A 9,706-nucleotide genomic window follows, 5' to 3' on the forward strand; every position below is an offset into this window, starting at 1 on the left:
CGTGGGATCTTCCCGGACCGGGGCACGAACCCGCGTCCCCTGCATCAGCAGGTGGACTCCCAACCGCTGCACCACCAGGGAGGCCCACCCCAAGTGATTTTTGTGGTCTGGGACATTTGGGAAAATCTGGTCAAAGGACCCTTCCCAGCTCAGACATTTTTGGACTGTGTCCTCTAGACTGGGGGCTCCCTAAGGACAAATAACTGTTCCTCTGTCCCCACCAGGTACTGCTGGTGAGCACAAGGTGAAACTTCTTGGGTCTCATATTGATTTATTAGGCTGGTGAGTAGGGGAACCTTAGAGGGTTTCCCAGGCCTGGGAGCTGGACGGGGCAGGGAGGGTCCCTGGGTGAGCTGTGGTGGAAAGTCTGGAGTAGGGGTGACCTGGGTAGGTCCTGTGTGGAGTCCTGTGCAGGGCCAGGCTCAGCACCTCCCATCTGTGTGACCCTGGGTCATCTTCACCATGGCCCCCTGCACCTTTATTCCCTCACCTGGAAAAGGGGACAACTGTATCCCTGGGCCTTTATTCCCTCACCTGGAAAAGGGGACAACTGTATCTAGCTCTCAGTTGTTAATAAGGATTAAAGTAAGATCAGGTATATTCAGTGCCTGGCCCACCTCCGGCCTCTCCTGAATGGGAGATGGATGTTAGGAGGATAAGGCAGTGGGCTCACAGGTGCACGGACTGACCCAGCATCACACAGCTGGGAAGTGATGGAGCTGGGACTTGGACCAGACTTGCTGGCTGTTTGACAGCTGACCGAGTGACTTCCCTGATAAGCCTCAGTTTCCCCATCTATCAGTGGGGCTAATCACTCCACCCTGCCTGTGTCACTAATATGTGGTGAAGATCTGATGCAGTAGGAAGATCTGATACAAAGTGAGAAAGAAAAAGGTTTAATGGAGTGATGCGATGGGTTTCCTGTTGCCATGGTGAGCTCAGTGGCCTTTCCTGGGCCAGGAACAGGGCCCCTCCCTTGGCACCGAGAGGGTAAAAGCATCTCCCCCCAACCTTGGGTGCTTTGTACCTTGGGATCTGAGGTGTCCCAAGAGGCAGGAAGTATAATGGGAAAAGGCCTGGTCTCATAGGCACATAGCTGGGGTTGCTTCCGGGCTCTGTGTGTGTCCAGTGGCTTCACCTCTCTGAGCCTCAGCTTCTGAATCTGTACGATGAGAACCATAGTCACCATCCTGACTTGATGAGATGTTGTCGGAACCCAAGAGAAAATGAAAAAGGGGTTGAGGACACTTTGGAAGCAGAAAAGACCCCTCCAGGCAGGTGACAGCTCAGCTACCTCCAGCCTGTATGTGCTGACTCTCTGGCGACGGCCAACACCTGGCCGAGACTTGACTGAAGCCTCCTTGCTGCCCTGCAGGGCTGGTGCTGTCCTAGATCTGAGGCAGTGCAGGAGCTGGGGTTACAGCTGTGGAGGCCAGCAGATCTGGGTTCAAATTTCAACTCCATCATTGCACCTCTGAGCGTCTGTTTCCTTCATCTGGAAGTGGGGATGCTAGTATGTATCTCATATGGGGCCTGGCACACAGTTGGTGCTCAGTAAGACCAGTTGCTCTTATTCTGGACATGAGTTCGCCCCTCTGGCTGATTCAGTGCAGACTCAGCTTCCTGGACATGTAAATGGGGTGGAACGGCCACTGCTGCTGGGGAAAAAACTATTGTGGCCCCAAATAGGGGTTCCTTTCCTTCTGTGCTTATTTTTTTTTTTTTTTTTTGTGGTACGCGGGCCTCTCACTGTCATGGCCTCTCCCGTTGCGGAGCACAGGCTCTGGAAGCGCAGGCTCAGCGGCCATGGCTCACGGGCCCAGCCGCTCCGCGGCATGCGGGATCCTCCCAGACCGGGGCACGAACCCGTGTCCCCTGCATCGGCAGGCGGACTCCCAACCACTGCGCCATCAGGGATGCCCTCCTTCTGTGCTTTTATCCCACAAGGTGCCCAGAACAACGACTGGCACATAGTAGTGCTTTTTCCTACCCTGGCCGGTCAGGAATCTCCAAGAAATCAGAGACCGTGTCTGTCCTCCTCCCCACTGAGTCCTTAGTACCTAGAACAGAGCCAGGTACATAGCAGGTATTCAGTAAATGTTTGGGAATAAAGAATGAATGGACAAAGAGGAATGAACAAGCCTCAGGTGGGGAAGGACTGGGCTGGGGGAGGGGAGCCCCATGGATTGTCCTCCCTCCCGTTTCACCCCTCCTGGGCTAAGCCCCAAAGATTAACCCCAGGGAACAAAGCCAGGTCACAGCCACTGACCCAGAGCTTTGGAGCAGACATCCAAGGCTAGTGTGACCAGGTGTTACAGGTTGTGGTGGCTACTCCGTGGGGCCCTCTTCACTCAGGATGGCCCTCCTGTCCCCCACCATGGGCATGGTCCTCACAGCGGTCCTCAGCCTCCTCCTCCTGGTGCTGACCTTGAGCCTGCTCTGCTTCTTCACCTGCCGCCTGGCCAGGCCGCTCAGGTAGAACTCACCCCGGCCCGACCCCTTCCTCTGCCAGATCTCCTGCCCTAAATTCATCTGGCTTCTATTTGCTCTTGAGGGATAGTGGAAAGGTGGGCGCCCGTCTCTCTCCCTCTCCGTGGTGGGGAAACTGAGGCCCAGAGAGGTTGAGTCATCTTGGGATCGAATTGTACTTGGCCATGGACTAGCTGAGATCCTTTACTCAGTTTCCTAAACTGTAGAACAGGAGCTAATAACACTTGTGAGGATTAAGTGAGATGCCCAAGAAGTGGTAGTGATTCTTAGCAGTCCTATTATTCTGTCATTTGTCCTGGACCTTTTGAGACCCAGCCCAGGGCTGGCTTTCTGCCCAGCTCCAAAGGGCTCCAGTGCCCTCTGTCCCAGGATGCTGAGTCAGTCCCCAGGGCCAAGGCCCAGCCTCCGCTCCCTCCCCTGACCTGCCAAGTGGCTGTTTCTCCTCCAAGGCCAGAGCCCAGCCAGGACTTCTGCACACTTGTCATGAATAGTCAGGGCACGTAGCTGGGAGCCTGGCAGAGATGGTTCAGCTGGGAGGTGGGGAGCGATGGGGCTGGCACACACCCGGAGGCTCCATTATGAACTGGTAGAGCATTGGCAGAGGGTGGTGGGCAGCTGGGGCCCCGCAGCCCCAGGCTGGGCCCCACGGAGCCCATCACCTAGGCCTGCCAGAGGGCGGACTTGGAGCCTCTGAGTAGGGGCAGGGGCCATGAGGAGGAGCCAGCAGGGGAGACTCTGGCTCCTGAAGCGTTTCCTAGATTCTCCTTTCCAGGCAGAGGCAATGGGAGAAGGCACTTGTCTGTCTCCAGAACAGGCCCTTCTCAATGCCACATCCCTGGGGCCAAAATTCAGAGCATTCCAGCCTGAATCGTGGAGCTTTTCATTAAGTTAGCATTTACAGAGCTGATTCTATGTGCACGGGGTTGGGAGTCAGAGATGGAGAAGAGATGGTCTTTACTCGCACAGAATGTCGGGCTCGCAGAGAAGAGGCAAATAAGAATAACCGTGCAGGGCTGGATGAGCCCTTTAGAGCTCCTGGAGCCACGCTTCACTTTTATTTTTCCTTATTTATGTGTTTGCTTTGGACCTTATTTATGTGTTTGTTTTGGACCTGCGGTGCAGAGGGTTGAATAAGTCATATTCCTCAGTGCGTGGGGTACTATCATGAGCTCAGTTTTTATTTGTTCATTTTCCCCTTCATCCCTGCTCCCCAGTACCAATCCCACCCCCCTCCAAAGGTCTTCATGCTAATATGCTTTATTTAATATGTTGTTGAATTTATAAGTGTCCTTGCAAGTAACGCTGTGTTGTGTATATGAGTGTGGTTTACACTGACATACAAACTACTGAAATCCTGTGTTTTTAAACTCCACCGATCCTACTGTTTTAACTTCTAGTTTTAATACTACTGCCACATAGATATTGCCCCACCACTCTTTATAACTTCCTTCCCCTAGTTATGGACCTAGAGGTTGCCCCCAAATCTTCTAATCATAAGCCAGTGTTAAAGGGAACATGCCAAAAGTTTCTTCAATAAATATGATGGTTCTGTAGGGTTTTTTTGATATATAAAGTCTTTATTAAGTTAAAGAAATTATTTCAATTCCTGGTTTTCTGAGGGCTTTTATCATATAGTTCTCTACACCCCCATTCCCTCTTCTTAAATGATCTTGTAAGTTTGATTAAAGCTTTAAATGCCACCTTTATGCCCAGGGTTCCCAAGTGCATACCTCTAGCCAAGAACTGTTTCCCGGCTGCCAGATGCCTATATGCAAAAGTCCGCTTAACATCTCCACTTCATCTTAAACTCAACGTGTCCAAAAACACGTTCCTGATTTTCCCCACCAAATTTACTCCACCTCACACCTCAAAACACCACCCCAAATGCTGAAAGGCTGAATGCTTTTCCTCTCAGATTAGGAACAAGGTGAGGATGTCCACTCTTGCCTCTCCTATTCAGCATGGTGCTGGAAGTCCTAGCCAGCACAATAAGGCAAGAAAAAGAAATAAAAGGCATAAAGATTGGATAGGAAGAACTAAAACTGTCCCTATTTGTCAATGACATGATTGACTACACAGAAGATGGCAAGGACCCAGGTTCAGTTCCTAGTCAGGGAACTAAGATCCTGCAAGCTACACAGCATGGCCAAAAAACAAAACAAAACAGAAAAGGGACTTCCCTGGGGGTCCAGTGGTTGAGACTCTGCCCTTCCACTGTAGGGGGCAGGGGTTCGATCCCTGGTCAGGGAACTAAGATCCCACATGCTGCACGGTGTGGCCAAAAGAAAAAAAAAAGCAATGCTATTTTAATAGCTCCCCCCAAAGTGCAATACAACAGTATAAATCTAACAGGATCTGTATGATGAAGACTATAAGATTTAAACGCACAGAGAGACATACTGTGTTCATGATTGGAAGACTGAACATTGTCAACATGCAAATCTTCCCCATATTGATCCACAGATTTAATACAATATCAATCAAAACTATACTGATGGGGCTTCCCTGGTGGCATAGTGGTTAAGAAGCCTCCTACCAATGCAGCGGACACGGGTTCGAGCCCTGGTCCAGGAAGATCCCACATGCAGCTGAACAACTAAGCCCGTGCGCCACAACGACTGAGCCTGCATGCCACAACTACTGAAGCCCGTGCACCTAGAGCCTGTGCTCCGTAACAAGAAGTCACCGCAACGAGAAGCCCGTGCACCGCAGCGAAGAATAGGCCCCACTCACTGCAACTAGAGAAAGCCCACGCATAGCAACGAACCCAACGCAGCCCAAAATAAATAAGTTAAATAAATAAATAAAAATTGTTTAAAAAGCTATAGTGATGGAGAACAGACCTGTGGCTGCCAGGTACAGGCATGGGCAGCTTCTGACTACAAAGCGGCAACACAAGAGAGTTTTTTGGGCTGGCAGAACTGTTCTGTATACTGATTGTGGTGGATATCCATGTGGATATCCATATCCACGAATCTATCCATGTGTTAAACTTCAGAACCTTCATCCTGTAGTTGGTGAACCAGAATCCCCACCCTTGGAGGATCACCGTGGTAACCTCATTGCTAATTCTGTAATTGGCAGCTTAGTGGTTAGAGTTCAGCTCTGCTACCTGCTTGTTTGTAACCTTGGGCGAGTCACTTTCCCTTTCAGAGCCTTGTTTTTCCTATCTACAAAGGAGATCGTACATCTCTCTCTGTCTACCACATAAGGTATTATGGTGAACGTTTTATCAGTGTCCTTGAAGGATTGTTCATATAATCTCTCAGAGAGTAGTGTTTTTATTTTATTGAAGTATAACATACATACAGCAAAATGTCTATATCCTCAATTGACAGCTTGTTGGATTTTCAGATTGAACCCACCCATATAAGGCAGTGTGCCTTTTTTTTTTTTTTTTTTGATGTTCAATATTCACTTTCTTGTTGCTGCCATAACAAATGACCGCAAACACAGTGACTTAAAACAAAGTTATCCTCAGTTCTGGAAGTCAGGAGCTCCAAGAGAGTCTTTGGGGCTGAGAATCAACACACTGGTGGGGCCGCTCCCTTCTGGGGAGGCTCCAGAGAGAATCCACTTCCTCGCCTTTCTAGCTTCTGGAGGCTCCTGTATTTTTTGGCTTGTGGCCTTTTTCTTCAAAGCCAGTCGCTTAGCATCTTCCTTCTCTGAATCTTCTGTCCTCACTCAGCCTTCTCTTCTGTGTCAAATCTCCCTCTGCCTTTATCCTGTCTTGTAATACCCTTACTTGGTGTTTATACTTTTTAAAAAATTCTTTTAAATTGAAGTATAGTTGATGTACAATATTATGTAAGTTACAGGTGTACTGTATAGTGATTCACAATTTTTAAAGGTTATTTTCCATTTATAATTATAAAATACTGGCAATATTCCCTATGTTGTACAATATATCCTTGTAGCTTATCTTATACATAGTAGTTTGTACCTCTTGATCCCCTACCCCTATATTGCCCCTCCCCCACCTTGGGTTTTATACTTTTTATCAGCGGTCCCCAACCTTTGTGGCACCAGGGACCGGTTTTGTGGAAGACAATTTTTTCACGGGGAGTGGGGGAATGGTTCAGGCGGTAATGCAAGTGATGGGGAGCCATAGGGAGCAGTAGATGAAGCTTCACTCATCTACATGCTCTCACCTCCTGCTGTGCGGCCTGGTTCCTAACAGGCTGAGGACCGGTACCGGTCTGAGGCCCGGGGTTGGGGACCCCTGCTTTATATCATTAGAATCACACTATATATACTCTCGGGTCAGCTTCCTTCACTCAGCCTCACCTTTGCAGGATTCATCCATGTTGGTGTATGGAGTTCTCAATGATTCATTCTCATTGTTGTGTGTGGATTACCTTCTTGTGAACCCACACAATATATTTTTCCACCCTGCTGAAGCTGGACAGAGTTTTGAAGCCATTATGAACAGGGCTGATAAGAACATTCTTATATATTCTTTTGGTGAACACGTGTACATTTCTGTTGAAGTTAAATGGGTCAGAGGGCGTGTGTATGGTGTCACCTTGGTAGTACTGTCAGTTTTCCAAAGTGGTTGTACCAATCTACACTCTACCAGCAGTGAACAGATACTCTGGTAGTCCCAATTCCTTGCCAACACTTGGACTTTTCTTCACACACAAAGGGAGGATTTGGGGGTGATTCCTCCCTACCTCCACTTCTTAGAGCATTGACTTTCAACTGATGATGTAAATACTTACTATGCCAAGAACTGGAGTGGAAACAAACAAGACAAAGTCTCTGCTCTTAGAAGCTCCCAGTGTGGTGGGTGAGATGGACCAGGAAGGAATTACTTTCAAAACAGAGAAGTATATGCAATAATTGTGTTGGTATTGTATATCAATTTAATAACTTTTTTTCTGATGTTAGAATTTACTCTGGTAATGTTTGGAAACTAAAGTACACTTAAAGAATTAGAAGTTGTCTGAAATCCCATCACTCAGAGTTAAGTGCTGTTAGATGTTAGATGAAAGGTATTTCCTTTCAATTCCTGTGCTTTCCTTCCCGCCACCTGTCCCTGCCCCAAGCCAGGTTTTTAAGGAGCCAGGTGGACAAGGAAGGCAGTAGAAAAGCACAGGAGTGCACTTTAAAAAATTTTTTTGGGGCCGTACCTCATGGCATGCGGGATCTTAGTTCCCTGACCAGGGATCGAACCCGTGCCCCCCTGCAGTAGAAGTGCAGAGTCTTAACCACTGGACCACCAGGGAATTCCCTCCATACACATTTTGAAGGTTGAATCAACATCCCTTTTTCTAGTTAGAGTGGTTTCTTACCTAACAGCCCACTCTGTCTAATGGTAGAATGTTGTGTATCACATTTCCCACAACAAATGAAATGATCATTTTTATCTTGATTTTGGTGGAAATAATAACATTATTTCCCAGTAAAACTCTTGCCATTTAAAATTCCTCATCTTCCAGTAACATTTGTATACAACATGGTTAGTATTTACATTTCTCAGCTGCCAATGGGATTATCCCATGTGATCCTAACAGGATGACCACAGTTTAAAAACATTCTTAGGCCATTAATACATGCTCATTTTAGGCAATTTGGGAAATTCAAGAAAAAAAAAAATTAAAGAAGAAATAATCATTCACAGTCCTACTGCCCAGAGAAAACCAGTTAACATTTTGGTGTATTTCCTTCCAGTTTTTTTTTTGTTTTTTTTGTTTATTTATTTATTTATTTTTTTGGCTGTGTTAGGTCTTTGTTTCTGTGCGTGGGCTTTCTCTAGTTGCGGCGAGCGGGGGCCACTCTTCATCGCGGTGCGTGGGTCTCTCACTGTCGCGGCCTCTCTTGTTGTGGAGCACAGCCTCCAGACGCGCAGGCTCAGTAGTTGTGGCTCACGGGCCTAGTTGCTCCGCAGTATGTGGGATCTTCCCAGACCAGGGCTCGAACCCATATCCCCTGCATTGGCAGGCAGATTCTCAACCACTGCACCACCAGGGAAGCCCAGGTTTTTTTTTTAATAACATTTTTTTTTATTATAAAGGTAACATCTCAACACAGAAGGTAAATTTGGAAAATGCAAAAAAGACAATGAAAAAATAATGAGTCATCTAAAATGTCACTGCCCAGAAATGGCCACACTTATAAGACAATCTTTTCCTGTATGCCCGCCTATAGTTTTTATATCTCTTGCCATAAATGATAAGCTTTAGAACGCAGCAAATATAGTTGTCCTGTAAGAGCAAATGTAGGTGTCCCTGTAAGAAAAGGTGGACTCTTTGTTTTGTCTCTGATGTGCTTGGGACAAGGCTAAAGGCTGATGTTCTAGAACAGTGCTTCTCAAAGTGGGGTCCACGAACCAGCAGCAGCAGTAGCTGCAGCACCTGAGAGCTTGTTAGAAATGCAGTTGGAGTCTCTGGGCGAGGGGTGGAGGGTACTGGCATCTGTTTCAACAAGCCCTCTAGAAGATTCTGATGCATTCTGCAGTTTGAGAAGCACTACACAGATAGTGAACTCTGGTGGGTTCTGGGCTTCAGGTGGATTGAAAGTGGGAATTCACTTGGGAAAGGAGAAGGAACCACTTTGCAGCATGGAACTCATTTATGCCTATACAACTGTTTATGTGATGAAGCTTCTTGAGGGAGGACCACCTAGGATTTGCATCTAAATGCCTAGTCTGTTGTAATAGGTGAATAATGAATGAATCAATGAATAAATAAGTGAATGAACAAATGAACTCTGGAGCTGTGACCTTCATGTCTTTTTTTTTTTTTTCCCTAGGATTGGAACATCAATTAACTACTGACCACTGGCAGCTCACCCTTCCCACCCATATCCATCATACCTCTGGGCTCCAGAGAAAAAGCAGGTCTTGGAGTGCACCATGATTTCACCATTCTTAGTGCTGGCCATTGGCACCTGCCTTACCAACTCCTTAGTGCCAGGTAGGATTGGGGGCAAGGGTGGAGGGAGGGGGAGGTGCAGGTAGGATAGGATGAGGGCAGTGTCTGTGTTCAGGGTCATAGAACCATCCAAAGGATTTAAGAGCTGGAAACAAATGTTCAGAGCAGGAAATCCCAGCCTCTACATGTGCTAGTGTTGGAAAGGTCACTTTTTCCCTTTATATTATTCTTTAATTGGGGTTTCTAGTCTCTCTTACCTCAGAGAATCTGAAATAGAACTTCTTCTATAAACTCTTCCAAGTCACGGTATGTTAAGTCTCCTGTTGGTTTCGTCTGCTTAA

The 9,706-nt window shown here is 47.3% G+C and overlaps 1 long non-coding RNA gene and 1 other non-coding gene across 2 annotated transcripts in view; one reads left to right on the forward strand and one right to left on the reverse strand.

Moving 5' to 3' along the window:
* The window catches only part of LOC114484968 (uncharacterized), a 10,708-nt gene extending 1,037 nt beyond the window's left edge, over positions 1-9,671 (forward strand). The window contains exons 2-3 of the long non-coding RNA XR_003678389.1: positions 9,244-9,407; positions 9,628-9,671. This is a non-coding gene — a long non-coding RNA (uncharacterized lncRNA). The remainder of the gene's footprint in view (positions 1-9,243; positions 9,408-9,627) is intronic.
* On the reverse strand, positions 7,645-7,718 carry TRNAR-UCU (transfer RNA arginine (anticodon UCU)). The gene has a single exon. It is a non-coding gene; the product is annotated as a tRNA-Arg (tRNA).
* Positions 9,672-9,706: the final 35 nt, after the last annotated feature.

Source organism: Physeter macrocephalus, chromosome 3, assembly GCF_002837175.3.
Source record: "Physeter macrocephalus isolate SW-GA chromosome 3, ASM283717v5, whole genome shotgun sequence".
Taxonomy (NCBI): Eukaryota; Metazoa; Chordata; class Mammalia; order Artiodactyla; family Physeteridae; genus Physeter; species Physeter macrocephalus.